At 48.7% G+C, this 21,446-nt stretch overlaps 1 long non-coding RNA gene across 1 annotated transcript; it reads right to left on the minus strand.

Annotated features, from left to right (window-relative positions):
• Nucleotides 1-780: 780 nt before the first annotated feature.
• On the minus strand, nucleotides 781-6,698 carry LOC129463950 (uncharacterized). The gene is made up of 3 exons (XR_008651360.2): nucleotides 6,574-6,698; nucleotides 5,970-6,235; nucleotides 781-1,072 (listed from the first exon to the last, which is right to left on the minus strand). It is a non-coding gene; the product is annotated as an uncharacterized lncRNA (long non-coding RNA).
• Between the last annotated feature and the right edge of the window lie 14,748 nt (nucleotides 6,699-21,446).

Genomic DNA, 21,446 nt, shown 5'->3' on the forward strand with positions numbered 1-21,446 from the left:
GGGTGTGCCATGCACAATATCTCTTGGTGCTTTATTCAGTGCTCGACCTGGCGTGCAGTGAGGGCCTGGGTTAGGGAGAGGAACAGGAAACACTCTTGTTCCATTACAGCCCCTGCCCGGGACCTGTCCTTGACTGCGGGCAGGGCCTGAGTATTTCGTGCTCGCTCTCATCCCTTCACTTCTCATTCCCTTGTTCTGGCAGGAGATACTCAATGACTAACCCTAGATTGATGGATTTTGCCGACAGTGAGATGGATTCTCCTTAAGCAATTTGTCCTGTCACAGCTTTAGTCTGTGAAAACTTGATTTGCTTAACCTTTGTTTGAGAGATAGGAAACTGTGTGGCATCTAAGGGTTTGATGAATGACAGAGCTGCACAGTCACAGAGGAGAGGGAAACCGTTCTGAAGCCTAACCACCTCTGTATCCACCCACTCTCCCGCCAGGTGACAGCCCACACAGGACAGGAGTGAGCCGCACATTTGGGACAGCAGAGCCTGGCAGCAAAGCCTGAGGCTCACGGGATGGGAGTGTTGCTGGGGGCGGAGAACAAGGGCCCCACCCGGAAAGGGCAGAGGTGACATGAGGGGGAAGGCAGCTCCGCCAGGGCAAAGAAGATCCAGTCAGGATGGGCAGACAGGCGGCAAAAGGAGCCACGCAGGAGCCACCCCTGGGAAGGCAAAAAAAAGACCCCACTGGCGAACTGGGCTTCTGAACCCACCTCCTCATTTCCCTGTGGCCTCATCCCACCCCAGTGAGAAGTGATTCCGCTGCTGCCCACTTCACATTTATTCTTGGGTGGGCCCGCTTGCTGCATCTGCAGGGACGAAGCACCATAGACCAGGTGTTTGCACAACGGAATCTCTTCTCTCCCAGCTCTGGAGGCTGGAAGTCCAAGATCAAGGTGTGGGCCAGCAGCACTTCCTCAGGGGGCTCCTTCCTTGTCCCTTCAGCTTCCGGTGGCCGGCCATCCCGGCTGCGCCTCGGCTTGTAGACGTCCATGCCTCACTGCAGCCTTTGCTTCCACTGTCACGCCACCCTCTTCCCCGGTGTCCCGCTGCGTGTCCTCTTCTCTGCTTATGGAGACACCAGTCATTTGATTTAGGGCCCACCCTACTCCAGGAAGACCTCATCTTCACTCATGACGTCTACAAAAACCCTATTTTCTTTTCTTTTTTTTTTTTTTTTTTTTGAGATGAAGTCTTACTCTGCCGCCCAGGCTGGAGTGCAATGGCATGATCTTGGCTCACTGCAACCTTCGCTTCCCGGGTTCAAGTGATTCTCCTGCCTCAGCCTCCCAAGTAGCTGGGATTACAGGCACCCGCCATCATGCCCGTCTAATTTTTGTATTTTTAGTAGAGATGGGGTTTCACCATGTTGGCCAAGTTGGTCTTGAACTCCTGACCTCAGGTGATCCGCTCACCTCAGCCTCCCAAAGTGCCTGGGATTACAGGCATGAGCCACCACACCTGGCCAAAAAACCCTATTTTCAAATAAGTGCAGATTCTGAGGCTCTGGGTAGACATGGATTTGGCAGAGACACTATTGAAACACACTACAATAAGTGATGTCATCAAGGTGGAGAAACAGAAAAATAGAAAGAGAAAACCTCTGTCTGTTCTGTGTCCCTGTGATCTTATGAGAACATCCCAGAACAACGTATTCATCCTTAAATGATGTTAGGTCCAGGCAATTCAGCCCAACTCCATGTCTAAGTATCAGACGACCCAGCTGGACCCATCGCCTTGTGTGCTAAAGACTCCAGTGAAAGCAACTGCCCTACCCTGCTGCCACTGGCCCCACCACCGCCACTGGCTTGATACACACCAGGGCTGGGGCTGGTGGCGTCAGAGCCACATCAGTGGAGATGTCCACTGGGGAGTGTGCGGGAGACCTTGGGGTCTGACCAAGCCTGTGATCAATAAATAGGTGAAGAGAGAGTTGGCTCTAAGTCCTCTCTCTGCCGCACACTAGCAGTGCAGCCTTGGGCAAATCTCTGAACCTCTCAGAGCCTCAGTTTCCTCCTCTGGGAAACGGAGGCATCAATGGATGCTATTTACTGGGCGCTGTGATGTGCAGCAATGCTCTAAGGCTTTCCTACATTAACTCGCTTAGTCCCTGTAGTGACTGTAGGAAGAGCTTTCCATTATTACAGTCATTTCAGAGACAAGAAAGAGCTTAAGTGACCTGCCGAAGGTCACACTGCCTTAAGAAGTGGGTCTGGGTTTTGGACCAGAAGACTGAGTCCTGACACTGAGCAACTACTCCTGTGGCTTCCCAGGCATGGCCATCAAAAGGGGACAACTGAAACATCATGGCACCAGGCAGCCCGAAGGAGGCACTGCCATCAAATAGACACGGATGGCAGAGAGCAGATGGCCCTGTGAGTGTGCTCACAGCAAGATCTGGTGAAATCACGAAGGCAAAGGTCTGATCGAGTTTGGATGTGTGTCCCCACCCAAATCTCATGTTAAAATGTGGTCCTTAGTGTTGGAGGTGGGGCCTGATGGGAGGTGATTGGATCATGGGGGCAGATCCCTCATGAATGGCTTAGCACCATCCCCTTGGTCATAAGTGAGATCTGGTTGTTTAAAAGTGTGTGGCACCTCCTGCTCTCTGTCTCTTGTTCCCAATCTCACCATGAGACGTGTCTGCTTCCGCTTTACCTTCCACCATGAGTGACATCTCCCTGAGTCCTCCCCAGAAGCTGAGTGGATGCCAGTGCCATGCCTCCTGTACAGCCTGCACAACCACAAGCCAATTAAACCTCTTTTCTTATCAATTACCCAGTCTCAGGTATTTCTTTATAGCAGTGCAAGAATGGCTGAACACAAGGTCCCATACAAAGCTGCTAATCTTTTTTCTTTCTTTCCCTAGAAGCTCTACCTTCCTCACCAGGAGTTTTTGTCTCCGGTGAAGGCTTCCAGGTCTAAGTGGTGAGCAGTTTGGACTTTTTGGGAGGTGTGAATGGAATCCTCCTTCTAACTTGTGATAAATATATGAAGAAAAGTTGAACCATTCATGCACCCAGCAACCATCCATCGATTAACACTGCTAAGGACCAGTGCTAGGAGATCCATAGGGGCTTCAGTGGGCCCAGCCCATGAGCAGCCTGAAATTTATCAGGGAGGCCAAAAGACAAACACCTATGGTAACAGGTGGAATGCGGTGAGGAGAAAAGTATTCTCTGATTGGAGGAGCAGTCATGGTACAGAAAGAAGGATGAGGGGACTCCACAGGCTGGGGAGCTTGTCCCCCACATGGCCGAGGTATTCCTGGCTCTTCACAGACCCATGGGCAAATGTCCCACCATCAGAGGAGAGTGGGTAGGGTGCCCATACACCCTCAGCAGACACTGGGCATGGTACTTGTCCACTGTGTTAGACCTTTCTTGCGTTGCTATTAATAAGTACCTGAGGCCGGGCACCAGTGGCTCACGCCTGTAATCCCAGCACTTTGGGAGGCCGAGGTGGGCGGATCACGAGGTCAAGAGATGGAGACCATCCTGGCCAACATTGTGAAACCTCATCTCTATTAAAAATAAAAAAATTGGCTGGGCATGGTGGCGTGCACCTGTAGTCCCAGCTACTTGGGAGGCTGAGGCACGAGAATCGCTTGAACCCAGGAGGTGGAAGTTGCAGTGAGCCAAGATTGCACCACCACACTCCAGCCTGGGCAACAGTGTGAGATTCTGTCTCAAAAAAAAAAAAAAAAAGTACCTGAGACTGTGTAATTTATAAGAAAAGAGTTTCAATTGGCTCAGAGTTCCACAGGCTCTACAGGAAGCATTGTAGCTTCTGCTTCTGGGGAGGCCTCAGAAAGCTTCCAATCATGGCTGAAGGCAAATGGGAACCAGGCACATCACATGGTAAAAGCAGAAGTAAGAGAGGTGGGGGGCAGGTGCCACACATTTTTAAATGACCAGATTTTGCAAGAACTCACTTACTGTCTCGAAGAGAACACCAAGCCATGAGGGATCCACTGCCATGATCCAATCCCCTCCCACCAGGCCACACCTCTGGTATTGGGGATTACAATTCAACGTGAGATTTGGGTGGGGACAACATCCAAACTCTATTATTCCCCATCATTAGACTCTGGGCATGGTGCCTGTCCATAACCATTGGACACAGGGCATGCTGCCTGTCCATAATCATTGGACACTGGGCATGGTGCCTGTCCATAATCATTGGACACAGGGCATGATGCCTGTCCATAACCACTGGACACAGGGCATGGTGCTTGTCCGTAATCATTGGACGCAGGGCATGGTGCCCATCTATAATCATTGGACACTGGGCATGGTGCCCGTCTACCATCACTGAACACTGGGCATGGTGCCTGTCCATAATCATTGGACACTGGGCATGGTGCCCGTCTACCATCACTGAACACTGGGCATGGTGCCTGTCCATAATCGTTGGACACTGGGCATGGGGCCCATCTACCATCACTGAACACTGGGCATGGTGCCTGTCCATAATCATTGGACACTGGGCATGGGGCCCATCTACCATCACTGAACACTGGGCATGGTGCCTGTCCATAATCATTGGACACTGGGCATGGGGCCCATCTACCATCACTGAACACTGGGCATGGTGCCTGTCCATAATCACCGGACACTGGGCATGGGGCCCGTCCATTATCACTGGACAATGCACTGGACACTGGGCATGGTGCCCATACACCCTCATTAGACAATGGGCATTGTACCCATCCACCACCAATGGACACTGAACATGGTGCCCATCCACCATCATTGGACACTGGGCATTGCACCATCGACCATCACTGGACATTTGGCATAGCACCTGTTCATAATCACTGAACAATGGCTATGATGCCTGTCCACCATTATTGGGCATGGCACCCATACACCCTCATCAGACACTGGGCATGGTCCACCATCATTGGACACTTGGCATGTCCAATGACCATAATCACTGAACAATGGGCATGGGTGCCTGTCCACCATCACTGGACACTGGGCAAGGCACTTATACACTCTCATCAGACATTGAGCATGGTACACCATTATTAGACATTGGACATGGCGCCCATCCACCATCAATTGACCCTGAACATACCTGTCCATCATCATTAGACATTGGACAAGGCACCCATCCATCATCATAGCACAATTGGCACGGTGCCTGTCCATAATCACTGGACACTGGGCATGGCCCATCCAGCATCACTGGACACAGGGCGTGGCACAGTCCCCACCATTGGACACGGGACACAGTGTCCATCCACCATCAGGAGACTCATAGCACTGGACATGGCACTCATCCATTCAGGCCTTTGAGAACACCCAGAGGAACAGTTTCCTTGGGCAGCAGAGCAGCCATGGGACTCTGAGGGAGTGAAGGGCAGGCAGTGGGCAATGTGGCCAGAGAATTGCCTCACTGGGCTGACCCATGTTCCCCAGCAGCTGACGGCTTAGTGGGTCAGTTTCCACCCTCTCCATGGGCTCAGCTGGCCTCAAGTGTTGGGAACCACCCCACTTTAAAAGGATTAATCAATAAGTCACATTAGCAAATTCACCAACAGCAAATTGAACCCTCACTGTCTATAGGGGACATACTATGAGGAGGAATCAGTTAATTTATGCAGATAGCTAATTACTCCTACAAGTAACCAATTACAAGGCTGCTATTTCTTCGGATGAATGCTGAGCCTGCCCACTGACATCTGACCCAAAACACTGGACCTGCACTTGACCGTGGTCTGACGGAGGAAGCACCCGGGGACAATTCCAGCTGGTACTAGAGTTCACGCAGGAAAGCAGGGCTTGGAACAGGGGCCAGCGCCTGCTGCTCAGGGTCAGTTCCCCCGCTACCAGTGTGGCTAACGTGAGCCTGGGCATGTGGACGAGAAGGAGCTTGAGGGATGGGTAGGAACAGGAGCCCTGCCCCGGAGGCTGTGGCCACGGGTGGAGTTGGGAGACTCAGAAGGAGCCCTTACCTCGAGTGTTGTAAAAGAGTGTGAGCTCCCTTGAAAGATAAGCCGCGCTCGGCGAGCTCCATTCCTCACCCCGAAGCTGTGGGCTCAGGCTCTCAGCACCCCGGGCTCAGCCTCTGAGTCCTGGCATCGGGAAGACGATGGCTGTGTGCCACGATTGTTGGTGGATTAAATCATTCACCAGGTGTCCATCTCCATCCGCAGCAGTCACAACTGGCTTGGTGGAAGAGGTTGTTCTGTACTAGCCACAATATTTGTGATTCTCCTCCCTTTAATTGAATTAATCAATAACATCATTGTCGAATTCACCATCAGCAAATTGAACCCCAAAATTAAACATCCAAAACACAGACTGACTCAGTGGTGGTGCCAAGGTGGGGCTTAGGTGGAGATGTTCACATTTGTCGAGCACCTTCACCAAGGCGTGGCCATGCCTGGCGCAAGGCTTCCAGCCCACCTGACCTTCTCTGCAGGCGCTGAACACTCCCAGCCTCCCGCATTTGGGTGGGGCCGTGTGATTCCTTTCAGGCCAATGGAGTGCAGCCAGAAGTGACAAACCCACTTCCAGGATTGGCCTAAAAACTCTCACAAAATCATCTCCACTCACCGCACCCATCAGTCTGCTGGGAGATGGTAAACTGAGGTCCCCAAATCATCTTGTAGAGAGAAATTTGCAGAAAATCAGACTGGACTGTGACGTAAGCCAGAAATCAGCCTGCACGGGAGTCACCCTTTTCCTGTTTAGGAAAAAACAAAAAGTGCAGCTCACTGCCAGCGCTCATTTAATTTTACATAAACACGCTCTTTGAGGCTGAAGCAAATCAGATTTTCAATGTGAAAATAAAATATAAAAACTGTTCTTGGAGTTATTTCTAAACAGAACTAGCATCAGAATTGTCTGAATCATCAGAATTGTCTATTTTTGAAAAATCAGATTCATCAAATGAATCTTCAGCCAAAAACTGTTTGAGAATGATGTTAACATCACGCGGAGGAATGCTACGTTTTCTAGGATTTGACATTTTCAACGATTGAGAATAACTATATTTTGTAAGTGGAAACACCTCTACTAAAAACAGAATGCTATAAATAGAATGATGTCTTTTGTTTCCAAAGTCGATATACTCGAGCACTGTGAAAATAATAAAAACAAGCTATTGTGTGGCAAAGTTATCTCGGGGTAAACGCTGCAGCCACAAGCACCACCAGTGAGTATTCTTGGGGCAAATAGGAAAGGGTTAAACTGCTGGGATGGGGGGTTATCTGTTACCAGGCTAACGTTTGCTCAATTCGAATACAGAGCATGTATTTCCAAGAAGTTGCTGCCTGCATGGAACAAGCGACAAGTCACCTGCGGCCAGAAGCCACCCCAATTAGAGTCCACAAAGCCTTGGTTCGAAGGATTGGTCAGCAGGGGAAGCTTAGAAATTGGACCAGCCTGGCCAACATGGCGAAACCTCATCTCTACTAAAAATACAAAAATTAGTGCAATCTCGGCTCACGGCCTCCACCTCCTAGGTTCAAGCGATTCTCCTGCCTCAGCCTCCCGAGTAGCTGGGATCACAGGCACCCACCACCATGCCTGGCTACTTTTTCTATTTTTAGTAGAGATTGGGTTTCGCCATGTTGGCCAGGCTGGTCTCAAACTCCTGACCTCAGGTGATCCACCCACCTTGGCCTCTGAAAGTGCTGGGATTACAGGTGTGAGCCACCACACCCAGCCTAAATCTCCAATTTCTAAGCTTCCCTGCTGACCAATCCTTCTTCGGAATGAAACCATACTCCTTCGGCTATTTTAATGTCAGTTCTCTTGTGTCAAAATAAAATACAAACACCCCAAGTGACACGACTCCATTAATACTGGATTCAGTTCACTATAGCTTGGATGTTTAACTTTTCAAATTATGAGAAATGAGCCAGGCACAGTAGAGCACGCCTCTAGTCTCAGCTACTCAGGAGGCTGAGGCAGGAGGATCACTTGAGGCCAGGAGTTCAAGGCTGCAATGAGCTCAGATCGTACCACTGCACTCCAGCCTGGGCAACAAACCAAGAAATAAAATTATAAGAAATGATCATTCATTATAAAATTAACCTGATATCCAATATTAAGAGTTAGGCCGGGTGTGGTGGCTCACCCCTTTAATCCCAGCACTCTGGGAGGCTGAGGTGGGCAAATCACTTGAGGTCAGGAGTTCGAGACCAGCCTGGCCAAGAGGGTGAAATCCCGTCTCTACTAAAAATACAAAAATTAGCATGACGTAGTGGTGGTGCGCCTGTAATCCCAGCTACTCGGGAGGCTGAGGCAGGAGAGTCTTTGAACCCGGGAGGCAGAGGTTGCAGTGAGCTGAGATTGTGCCACTGCACTCCAGCCTGGGTGACAGAGGGAGACTCTGTCACAAAAAAAAAAAAAAAAAATTAAGAATTAAAGAGGGCAGGCGTGGTGGCTCACGCCTGTAATCCCAGCACTTTGGGAGGCTGAGGAGGGCAGATCATGAGGTCAGGAGATCAAGACCATCCTGGCAACACGGTGAAACCCAGTCTCTAGTAAAAATACAAAAAATTAGCTGGGCGTGGTGAAGGGCACCTGTAGTCCCAGCTACTCGGAGAGGCTGAGGCAGGAGAATGGCGTGAACCCGGGAGGCGGAGCTTGCAGTGAGCCGAGATTGCGCCACTGCACTCCAGCCTGGGCGACAGAGTGAGACTCCGTCTCAAGAAAAGAAGAAGAAGAAGAAAGAAGAAGAAGGAGAAGAAGGAGAAGAAGGAGAAGAAGGAGAAGAAGGAGAAGAAGGAGAAGAAGGAGAAGAAGGAGAAGAAGGAGAAGAAGGAGAAGAAGGAGAAGAAGGAGAAGAAGGAGAAGAAGGAGAAGAAGAAGAAGAAGAAGAAGAAGAAGAAGAAGAAGAAGAAGAAGAAGAAGAAGAAGAAGAAGAAGAAGAAGAAGAAGAAGAAGAAGAAGAAGAAGAAGAAGAAGAAGAAGAAGAAGAAGAAGAAGAAGAAGAAGAAGAAGAAGAATTAAAGACGTTTGCACTTCCTGACTTCTTACGCAGGCCTAGCTCTTAAAACATCAAACAGACGAGCACCACCTGCGGTGTTCATTCACACGCTCGGGTTGAAAAAGACAGACGCAAGCTCAGGCTGGAGCGAGGAAAGGACACAGAGAGGTTTCGTATGAGGGCTGTCTCAGGACCCCGAGCTCAGAAAGTGGCTGCAACCCAAACTGCAAAGACCCCAGCACTCTTTTTCTCAGCGTTCAGCCTCCACCTCTGTGTATCCGCTTTGCTCCCCCGTCTCTAGGCGGCTTTCGCTGCTTACCTGGGCTCCAGGCTACATGAAACGGTTCCACCCAGGCAGAAGGCAAACCTTATTCCAGATTTGCAGAGGGTCTAGCCTGAACCAGTCTACTATGGATGGGAAGCGGGCCCCAGAGAGCACACGGGGCATGGGGCTGGGCCTTCCCACATCAGGGACGCTGAACCTGGAAGCCATTCCCTGCAGGAGCCACCGCCCTCGGAGGACACTCAGCTCCCCACGAAGCCCTCGCTGTCCAGTTCCGCTGCTGCTTGTGTTCCCTGGACGCCACGTGCCCATTTCACTACTAAACAGTTAAATCCTCGAGGGACTCACCCCTTATTTCTAAGGGTTTTCTTAGGTGGGCAGGATGGATAGGCGGGAAGCAGAGTCCTCGGTGGAAACATTAACTGCAGAGATAACCGCTTCAGAGCGAGGCAGTCCTTAAGCTCCCTGTGTCCACAGAGTCTGCTTGACAACGCCATCAGACACCTGGAGGTCATCCCCACGGTAACAATCAGCCGGCAGCAGCTGGATTAGCAGCCCGTCACCAACAGCCAACACACCTGCTGGCACTGGGGACACATCAGTGCCTCCCAACCCACAGGACACTTTTTGAAAAAAAAAAAAACCTTAAGCATTTGTGTACTGAAAGCTATTTTCAAGAGATAATATAGGAAAACACGGGCATAAATAAAGTTATATTGCATATTGGAATCTGGTTGAGATAATAGGTTTTAGATATGTGGTAATTTTCTACTAAACCCAAAAAAGAAAAATGGAAAGCCACGTAGCTAAGAAGAAATATGTTGTATTTGTAAATACAAGTATATAGGCTGCAAGTAAACACAATAAATTTACTTGTAAATTTACAAGTACTTCACATATCATATAAAAGCAAATATAGACATTGTATTTCAGGAAATGCCAGTAAATAGAAAGCAAGCTACAATATGAAATGAATTAGAATAAATGTATATAAGATTCATACTGACAAGGCAAATGCATTACTAAAAATTCGTACAAAATATGGAGCAAAAAAATAAATTTGAATGAGTCTTTACAAAGGTATCTACAGTACATGTAAAGAAAAACATAGTCCAATAAAAACGAAACAATATAGAACACAAGAATTCATTTGAAATAATTACAATGCCAGACATAAATGTCACTAAATATTTAATACCTGGTGAGCAGTAGGGAAAAAGTAAGTTCTGCTTGAACCTAGCAGCAATGTCGCCATTGCTTTAGGATCACACCTCTGGATGGTATTCAGTTCAAATCTTAAACCTTGTAGGAAAATCTCAGGTTCTGTGTCCAACCGGCTGTGACCTACGGCCGAGGCTGAGGCTGGAGCCTTTGCCCGGGTGCCTGATGATGCTGCCCAGGACCAGCAGGGGGCAGTGTTGCCACCCACATCCCAGGGAACTCATGTCCCCAAAGAAAGCCATCCGAGGCAGGGACGTTCCGGGACCTATTTTTGAGAAAATAACACGTATGGTACCTAAAACAACATCAAACCTGAGTTCATTTGGGAACGATGCTTGGGGGAGCCACCAAAAACTCCACAGCAGCATTCAAGTCAAACCACAGCGCCTCCCAAGCATTGGGGAACATGGGGGTCTCTGGAACCTGCACCTGCCTCCAACCGGTCAATCCACAGAGCAGCCCTCTCCTCCTTGCGGCAGCGGCGGCATCAGTGCCACTGGTGAAGGCTTGCAGTGGACTGTGCCAACCCACCCACCAGCAATGCGTCTGGCCCTTCACAGAATCAAAGAGTCCTATTCAGCTAAGAGAGATCAACATTGTCCCCCAAACTAGAAAGCTGCTATCAACACTGAGAGTTTTCATTTCATACCTGTCAAAAGAGCAGTTTTTACTTATTTAGACATAGGTTTTTATTAATATCACTCCTTTGTATACTTAACTAGGAAAATAAGGCAAAAACAATTGGTCTGGATTCCTCCGTGCTTCTTCAGGGTACGTCTGTCTTCCCAGTCACCGCTCCGAGCAGGACCGCATGGTTGGCCTCCTTGTGCCACATCCTTTCCTGTGGCCTCAGGAGCCTGAACTGGGGGCGTTGGGAGGGTCCCCACCGACGTCTGCCAGCGGCTTTTGTCCCACAAGTTTCTATGCAGACAAGGAGACAATGCAGCCAGGCGTGTCCTGAATCCAGAGGTGGTAAAATGGGGACAAACAGGCCTCTTAGAGCTGGGAACACGTGGTGTGTGGCATCTACAAATACATGTGTATGCAAATGTACACTATGTATGCATATATTTATTAGATATTTTATATATAATAAAATATATATTAAAGATAAAAGACATTAAAATGTTAGCAGTGTTGTCATCTGGTGGGGGCAGTCGAGGTGATGTAGTAACTGCTTCTTTTCTCCTTTGTTTCACCATGTTTCACTGTTTTCTACGCGGAGCTGACATTTCTTTTTGAGTAAGATTACTTTAAGGAAACGACAATAACATAGTAGAAACACCTCCTGTAGAGTCAATACAATTTCATCTAAATCACAGTGAGGTTTCTCTTCTTATGGACCTTGAAAAGCTGATTCTCAAATTTATATGGAAATAAATGAAGGACCAGGTACAGCCAGGACCCTTGTTCTTCAGGAAGGACATGGTTGGGGATGTGCCCTCTCAAAGCTCAAGACAACTCCAAAAGCTAAGTCTTTAGAACAAGCAGCTGGGCAAGACCATGAACACACGGGCGGTGCCACAGAGCAGGCCAAGCCCACGCTCACCCAGGAAACAGATCTCCTTTAAAGCAGGCCTGCCCTGTTTAATAACAGCATATGCATAAGTATGTAAACAGCAAATAAACACTACTCAATAAGCAGTACTGGGGCAATGCACTAAACAAAGGAAAATGAGATTCGATCCCTACTTCACATTATATTTTTAAAAATCAATTCCACATGGATTAAAGACTTCAATGTCAAAAAAAAAAAACCATTATGAAACTCTCTTACACGATGAAGTAAAGGTCATCTCCTAAACCTCAGAGCAGGGAGGGCTCTTAATACACTCATACACACACACAACCAATGAAAATAACTAATAAGCTGAACTATGTTAAAACTGAGAACTTCTACTCATTTTGGTGGGACACCATCCCACCAAGAGATTAAAAAGATGAGCCAGGAAGTAGAAAAGAATGCCTGGGCATGTACCTGACAAAACATTCATATCCAGCAGATGTGGAGAATTCATATCAGTCAACAAGGCAAAATACAAACAACCTAATAGAAAAGTGCTCAAAAATCCCCACCAGACAATTCACAGAAGAGGCAACAATAAACTACCATTTTGTACTTAAAAATCAGGCGACAGCGAATGCTGGCAGAAATTTGAATGTAGCAAAAAAGGGACTCATGCACAATTCCGGGGAGGGTGGAAACTCGGGTGACCACTTTGGAAAGAACTAGGTGTCATCTGGTAGATGTGAGCATGTCTGTTCCACGGCCCATAACAGCCCTTCTTTGTTGTATGCCTGGAAAAATTCTGGCCCTTATGTAGTAGGGATGTTTAGAAGAATGTTCACACCAGCATTGTTTGTAATAGTAAAAACATGTAAGCAACACAAACATCTCCATCAGTAGTAAGCTGGATAAATAGATTGTGGTCTGTTCTGTGTTACAACACTCTATAGCAGTGATACAGAATGAAATAAAGCCACTTGAATTCACATGATGTATCTTGAGCAGAGAAGTCATAGAAGACTACGCAATGTAAGATTCCATTTGTGTAAGGTTCACAAACAACAAAACCGAGCAGGACGTTTCTCCACTGAGACATACATAGTGGAAAATGCACAAGAAAAGCACAGGAATGGTTGCATACCCTGCAGGTGGTGCTTCCTGTGCAGGGGCAGGTCAGGGTGCCCACAGGTAGGGGCATGTCACCCGGGGGTGCATATGCAGGTGTTTGTCCTTATTCTTTTTCCTTAGACACGCAAATTTTATGTACTCTTTTATATGTATAATCTATTTCACAACATAGGGGGAACAATAATAAAACATTTGGTAAGAAATATGTATTATTTTTCTTCAGTGTTGATCCTTGAGGAAACATTTGCTGTACAAGAAGAGGAAGAAGAGGCCGATGAAGACTATTTTTAAGGGGATTAATTGGTTTCCTTGAGGGCTTTTGGGTTTGGTGTTGCTGGTTGCTATTTTTATCTTTTCCAAGCCTATGGTCTCCGTTTGCCTTGCTATACCTTAGTAATGACTGTGGACTTCAGGGCATGTGGTTATGGGAAGCAGCAGGAGGGGGAGCTGCCAGCCAAGCCACTGGCAGGGACTCTCGTGGGACCTGCCAAGCCTGTAAGAGCCTCCTCACAGTGCCACAGAAGCCTCGGTTCTTGTAGAGGGACCACTGCCATCAGAGTTGTCCAGCCTCAGCCCCACCTCCACCCAACTCACACCCAGCAAGCAAACTGCAATCCCACGGCAATGATCACTTGGCCCTGCGTATAGCTCTGCCTTTAAAGAAGGAGCATGGGAGCTGCGGCCGCTTCTGTCCTGTCCACTTGCTTACAGTTCTTGCTGTAAATTAATACTCACCTCAGATTCTTGTGAGTTCTTCTAGCATCCACTCTTAGGTGCTTGATCAATTATTCTGTATTATCTACTGACTTTCTGGGCCTACAAAATTGAAGCCAGACCCTGAAATGTGGTAATACTACCCTATCCAGGCAAACATCACAGTGGGAACTTGTATGGTCCCACACAGGTTTGTCGCAGGTGACAACTGGCTTTGCGCCCTGCCTTTCCGAGGGGTTGTTGGAAGGCGCTGCTGCAACATTTCCATTCTCAAGTGAGAGAACTGAGGTGGCAGGGAGGTTGGGTAAATTGGTCAAGGTCTTTCAAGCTGGAAGTGGCCACACAGACTGGTTTCAAAGTCAACATCAGAGTGAATGGCAGAGGATGGGGCCCCTGCTGTTCGTGCACCAGGGCTGTCTGTGAATCAGAGCTTTGTGGCTTGGGGAGTGAGCCTGCCACACATTTCTGGTGAATTTGACAATGGAAATGTTCCAGGGTAGACCCATCTTGTTTTTGCATCATTCCCCCTCCTGCCTTGATTAGAAGATGCCCAGCTGGTCCAAACGCCCCATAACCACTGCTTCTGGGATGCTATTTAGTCACTTCCCAGAGGAATATTTGTTCCTTAAGTAAATAGAAATTGATCCATTTACACGTTTGTGACCACAGGGAAAGGCATCTGGTGCTCAGGAATAAAGCTCCACCCTCTCTTTTCACCAACAAGGACACAGAAGGGTTACAAGGCCATGAAATGCACTCGCCCTCCCTTCCTTTACAGTGTTCTGAAAAGCCTTCTTAACCGTAACCTACCCTACAGGCCTCTCAAAAGCAATTGATAGAAAGTCCCTTGCAGGACGTGAGATATTGACTAATGTTGCAAAAACACACCTACTTCTGAAAGAATTATCTGGTTACCAGAAGACTTTTACCTCTGGAAATTCTCCAAGGCTGTCCAGCCCCAGGGTGGGGGTGAATCATAAAGTACCAAGGAGCCCAAAGCCTTAGAGCACCTAGCTCAGTGGTTAAAGAAGGAAAGATGGAGATGACAGGTTTGAGGCTGGGAAAAAGAGGGAGAAATTTAAAAAAAAAAAAAAAAACGCGGAGGCCAGAAAGGTCAGAGACCTAGGAGCAGCTGACAGAAAAGAAAGCTTCAGATGTGAGCAGCAGCAGGGCAGATGCTGCCGCAGGAAACCCCTTCTCAGACACAAAGCCCTCCACAAAATGATGCTCTAGGTGGACTTTCTTCTGCAAACCTTACTCCATCCCAAATTAGAAGGATTCAGAGAATTGAATTAAGGGTTTTGAGCATATTAACACATTGAATATTTGGAAGGAAAACTAATAAAAGCTGTCTCTTACTATATTACCCATCACAGAATGGAATGTGTATACACCACTGTAATAGCAGGTTCTCTAGAAGCAAACACAAACAAAAAACCAGAACCAACAGGATATGTGTATATGTATATATAGAGAGATTACCTTTAAGGAATTGGCTTAGGTGACTATGGAGGCTGGTAAATTTGAAATCTGCAGGGTGGGCCAGCAGGCTGGAGACCCCAGGAAGACCGTGTCTGCAGCTCCTGCTTGCTCAGGGAGGTCAGTCTCTGTTCCATTCAAGTCTTCAGCTGACCCGGGGAGGCCCACCTACTAGCAAGGGCCATCTGCTTTACTCAAAGTGCACGGGTTTAAATGTTCATCTCATCCAAAAACATCCTCACAGGGACATCCAGAATGAGGTTTGACTTCACATCTGGGCCCAGTCACATGGACACATAAAATTAAGCATCACAACCGTGTAGACGCATGTTGTTGACACTGAGCGGAAGGCAGGGCTCGGCACACAGCTGTGACTGCTATTCGTGGATTTAGTGTGCTCCAGCATCATCTAAGCTTCATGAGGACAGGGATTTTTCTTTTTCTTCACTGCTATGTTTCCAGTGCCTAGCATTTAATAAATAATAAAATAAAATAAAATAAAATAAAAACACTGTTGACCACATGACTGTGTTGCTGTTGTTTGGGATTAGTGTGTGCGACTGTGCGTGCATTCGTTTGGGAATTGGTCCCTCTGCTGGACAGACACTAAGGTGGCACCAGGGTCCCCACCTCCTCGTGTGTTCATATCTTGCTGGAATCCTATCTCCTTGATGTGGGGGGACCTGTGACTTGCTTCTGACCCACAGAATATGGTAGAGGGATAGCATGTCTCTCCCATGATCCAGGTACATTCCCTGGCCTCCACCCACAGCCGCCTTGCTCTAGAGCCTCCCTGCTGGCTGATGAAGTAAGTGGCTGCACTGGAAACTTCCGTGTGGAGAGAGACTGAGGGCAGCCACGGACCTGGACCTGGGGCCCTCAGAGAGAAAGTGAACTCGGCCAACAGCCTGTGGGAACTTCCAAAGCGGTGGATTCTTTCCTAGCCCATCCTCGGATCCTCCGCATGAGAATACGGCCCAGCCAACACTTGATCCCGCCTAGTGAGAGCCCGGGCAGCGGGCCCAGCGCGCATGTCCGGAAACCGTGAGATGACGCACGTGCGTGGCTCCAAGCTTCTCAGCTCCGTACACAGCTGCTGAAAACGGATGCAGCCCCCATGCAGCTGTTCCTGTAGGAGTGGGAAGACAGCCGGCTGGTGAAAGAACCCAAGGAAGAAGATCCATGTCTGAGGCGTGGGTCTGCCAATCCGTGTCACCTTGGGCAGTTCCCCGGTTGATTTCTCTGAGCCTGTTTCCTCACCTGCAAAACAGTCCATCCCTAAAGTATTTTTCTGTTCTGTGACTCTTTTACTCCAGAGGCAGTAAAGTTGGGAAGGAAAGCACAGGTCAAAAGGAAACCCTGGAGGGTTGAAGGTCAAGTTGCCAAGAGGGGCAGTAGTGTGAGGGGGACGTCGTGAGAGAGGTGTCCTGAGGGAGACGTCGTGAGGGGGGAGCGTGGTGACGGGGACGTCGTGAGGGGGACGTCATGAGAAGGACGTCGTCAGGAGAGGCGTGGTGAGGGGGCGTCATGAGAGGGACGTCGTGAGGGGGGCACCTCGTGGGCGGGGCACCATGAGGGGGGCACATTGTGAGGGGGCGCATCTTGAGGGGGGCGCTTCGTGAGGGGTGCGCGTCATGAGGGGGATGTATCGTGAGGGGGCCGCGTCATGAGGGGGATGTGTCATGAGGGGGCCGCGTCATGAGGGGGATGTATCGTGAGGGGGCCGCGTCATGAGGGGGATGTATCGTGAGGGGTGCGCGTCATGAGGGGGATGTATCGTGAGGGGGCCGCGTCATGAGGGGGATGTGTCGTGAGGGGGGCGCGACGTGAGGAGGGCACGTAGTGAGGAAGGCGTCATGAGGGGGACTTTGTGAGGGGGGTGCGTCGTGAGGGGGACTTCCTGAAGGAGGTGTATCATGACGGGAGCGTCGTGACGGGGATGTCGTGAGGAGGGCGCGTTGTGAGGGGGATGTCGTAAGGGGGGTGTGTGGCGAGGGGGCGTCGAGAGGGGGACGGCGGGAGGGGGGCGTGGGGGCTTCGTGAGGGGACGTGTCGTGAGGGGGGCGCATTGTGAGGGGGACGTCGTGGGAGGGCACGTTGTGAGGAAGGCGTCGTGAGGGGGAGGTCATGAGGGGGACGTCATGAAGGGGGCGCGTCGTGACGGGGGCGTCGTGAGGGGGATGTCGTGAGGAGGGCGCGTGGTGACGGCGGCATCGTGAGGGGAGCGCGTTGTGAGGAGGCGCGTCGCGTGGAGGGCGTCGTGACGGGGACGTCTTGAGGGGCGCGCCGTGAGGCGAGTCTCTGCCCCCCTCCCCCTGGAGCTCCCACTCCCCAGCTCCCCCCACCGTCAGGGGCTCTTCCTGTCAGTGCCTCATGGCCCCTGCATTCGCCTCCCCCAGGCAGCCCCGTCCTCCTTGGGGAATCAGCCTCTCTCGCCTGAGCCCTAAGGCCGCCTCCCCTTCTGCCACAGCCCCTTTGGCTTCGGGCTCTGGAGATCTGCCTCCAATGGATCTGTCTGAAACCGCCCTCACTTAGCGGGGCAGGAGGCAGCAAGCGCTCGCTGCGGGCAGGAGCGGTTTCTGCAGGAGGGACCCTGCCTGAGCTAAACACTGAGGAGACGGCAGGAGGCAGAAGGCGAGGGGCGGGGGAAAGGAAAATAATCTGGAAAGTTCCACTGCAGGAAAAACAGTCCTGGTGGCCAGCTGGCCTCTCAGAGGCCCCTCAGTAAGCTGAGGACCTGAACCCTTACGGAAATGGAATTGAGACAAGCACGAAGCAGAGTGGAACGAAACAGAACAGGGGAGACGCGGGCACAGGGGAGCGCAGAGGGATCTCTGGGTGCTTAAGGAATGGAGACTGCAGCAGGCCAGCGGGGGGCTAAGTCCCGGGGGCGCAGATGCCTGTGGGCAGGGGCAGGTGCTTGCGTGCGGGGCTAACAGAGGCTGGCATCCCCGAGCTCCGTCTCCACACGTGCTGACTCGTGGCTCAGGAGGAAGTGACCGCCCCAGCCCCTGCCTGGCAGAAAGCCCCAGAATCCAGGGGCCTCTGACCGGAGGAGGTCTCGTCATGTGTCAAAGGACCAGGGCGAGGGCGCTGGGCTTCCCTGTGCTTCGCTGAAGGCCCTGGCACTCACACTGCTGGCCTGGCCGTGGAGGGAAGGGCTCGGAGAGTAAGTGCACGCTCCTGGCACTGTCATGCGTGCAGTGGCCCCAGCACCCGTGAGTGTGTCGGCCAGGTAGTGCGGCAGCAGGGAGCACGTTTGCGGCTCTGGCTTCAACCGACCTGGGCTTCAATTCCGAGTTCCACCGCTTTGGAGCTGTGTGGCCATGGATAATGGCTCAACCTTCCCGAATGATTTTTTTCATCTGCAACCATGGAGAAAATTATAACAGCCACATGAAAGGATTGTTGAGGGGATGCAGTGAGTTTTTTCAAAGCACTAAGTAAACATCCTACACAGTTCTCCAGTCTCGGCTAAACGGGGAAAGCCCCTTAAGGATGGGGCCGTGTTAGTAGGTTACTCTCTGTCCTCAGCACTTCCGCATCCATTATTTCTCTTAATGAATTAATATCTGTGAGGCATGTGTTATAAATAATATTCCCTAACTGGATTTAAAAGGAGAGCATCTTGGGAATTTCAGGCTCTTTAAGGAGTGTGGCCCTTGTCACCCCGGGGACCAGGGCCCCTGCGGCCGGAGGTGTCAGCCAGGGTGAGGACCTCTTCCTTTTCTTTGAGAGCAGGACTAAATTAACAAGCCAAAGCCAGCTTACCTTGGATGTGGATCATTTTGGCAGTGTTCAACTTTGAGACAAGGAAGTCTGCGACATTATTGTCAGTGGAGAGAGGCCCCAGGCAGAAGGTTACTTCCTGAGGTGTCTGGGGAGCACTGCAGCAGGAGACCCCCATTTCCCAGCAAATGCTTCCTTACTCAATCTTTCGGCTACCTGGACTTTACTACCACATCTACAGAGCCATCATTGGCTTCTAATGATGAGCCTGAGGCACTGGGGTGCCTTCTGAATCATCAGAGCCAGATGAAATTGTGTGTTATTGAGACGTGCTGTCCCCATCTTTGCAAAGAGGCCATGGATGCATGCAATGAAAGCTTTTGCTGAGCGGAATACGCTGTTAGCACGACCGTCTCCACAGCCCTGACGTATTGCACCAGACGAACACCAGACGTCAAGGACATTGGGAAAACACCGACATGTTCAGCCAGGCAGTGTGGGGATGGACCCCCCAGTCCGGAGATGAAAACCTCCAGCCAGCCCAGCGCTTCCCAGCAGGGAGCACAGAACACCATGAAGCCTCAAGATGTTGCTTTCCTAAAACAGACCAGCGTGGTTCATGGATTTGGGGCTCTAAGTGCCCCCCGTTTCCCTTCTCCTAGACCGCATCCCCAGCATCGCGGCGCTATTCACGCTGGAGCACCCAGCTGGGAGTTTAAAATTTCCTAACCTGGGCTCAACCTTGGTTTCGTCTCAGTCTTAATTTTGCTTCAGCCTGGTCTGTCTTGCTGGTTTATGCTGTCATCTAATACAGGGCCAGCAATGAAGATGCTTAGTAAAAGCTGTTGAAAGGATAAATTTAAAGGTTTTAATTGTTTTATTTTACTATCTTATTTTTTTTTCATTTCTTGAATATATAACATGCACTGGCATGCCCCTCTATTCCTCCAGCACTTATTTCTACCATTCAGAGATGAGCATGCTTACCAGTTTCTTGGCAATGCAAGTATTATATAATGCGTTATCTGCATAAATATATGTCATATATACACATACATACGTGTATACACATATACAATATATTATATGAGTGACAGTATCCTAAACATACTTCACATTGTTTTTGTTTGTTATTGTTTTTTTTTCTTTTTACTTCTTCACATTAGTTTTTTTAACTTTCTGTATTGGAAATTGTTTCATTTCAGCACATATAGAGCATCCTCACTCTTTGAAATGGCTTCATAGCTTTTTATTGTATGGCAGTACCAATATTTGTTGAACCATCCCCACTAACAGACATTAAATTATTTCCATTCTCTTGCTTTGACAAATACCACTGTGCTCAGTGCACTTGTGCAGGAGTCGTTCTGCACCCTTGGGGTAGATCCATAGGCTAAATACCTATAGTTGCTGGGTTGAAGACTTCATGCATATTAAATTTTGTTAGCTGTCGTCAAAGAACCTTCCACGGAAATTTTACCTGTTTACAGTTCCAGCAGCAAAGATAAACTGTGCATTTCCCCCCCGCCCCAACCATCTTTACAAATACAATGTGGGAACAAACTTTATTTGTACTATTCCTTGCCAATCTGATAAGCAAATGAAATTGTATTTCAGTGTTGTTTTAGTCTGCATTCTTATTGTAAGGAGTTTGAGCACCAAGGAACTGGTTATGTATGTGTATACAGTCTTCGGGTACTTTTTAAATTAAGTTATTGTCCTTTTTAAATATTGATTTTTAGGAATCAATATTTAAAACACACAACACAATTAACTGTGTTGGCCGTTTTCCTCTGATGTGAAGTACATGAATTTTTCCTAATTTATTATCATTTAATTTTGTTTCTGGTGATGTTTGCCATTCAGGAATATCTTAGTTTGAGGGGTGGGGAGTTGATCAAATTTCTCAATCTTTTCTTTTCTGGCTTAAAGATTTTGTGTCAGAATTAAAAAGGTCCTTTCTGAATCAGAGATTATTTAATAATTCTCCCAGTTTTTTCTGTTACTTTTAAGGTTTCATTTTTTCATGTGTAAATTTTCCATCCATATGAAATTTACTTTGTAAATGTGAGTGGTTGGAATCCAGCTTTCTCTTTCAGATGATCACACACTTCTCCCACTGATTTCAAATGCCACTTTATTACGTAATAATATGGCATCTATTTTCCAGACTTCCTAGGTAGTTGCATCCCTCTATTCATGAACTAATGCCACATTATAATATGTTTTAATATATGGGAAACTATATTTTATTTTTCAGTATTTTCCTGGGTTTTCTTGATTGCTTAATATCTATACTACTATTTTAAATAATTTTCTATTTTCAAAAATTATATACTCACATAGTTCAAAATAAAAATAAATCAAAATGAGAGCCAATGAAATAAATCTCCCAGTCTTTCCCCCAGTAATCCTATTTCCTTCCCAGG

This window comes from Symphalangus syndactylus, chromosome 15 (assembly GCF_028878055.3).
Source record: "Symphalangus syndactylus isolate Jambi chromosome 15, NHGRI_mSymSyn1-v2.1_pri, whole genome shotgun sequence".
In the NCBI taxonomy this organism is placed as follows: Eukaryota; Metazoa; Chordata; class Mammalia; order Primates; family Hylobatidae; genus Symphalangus; species Symphalangus syndactylus.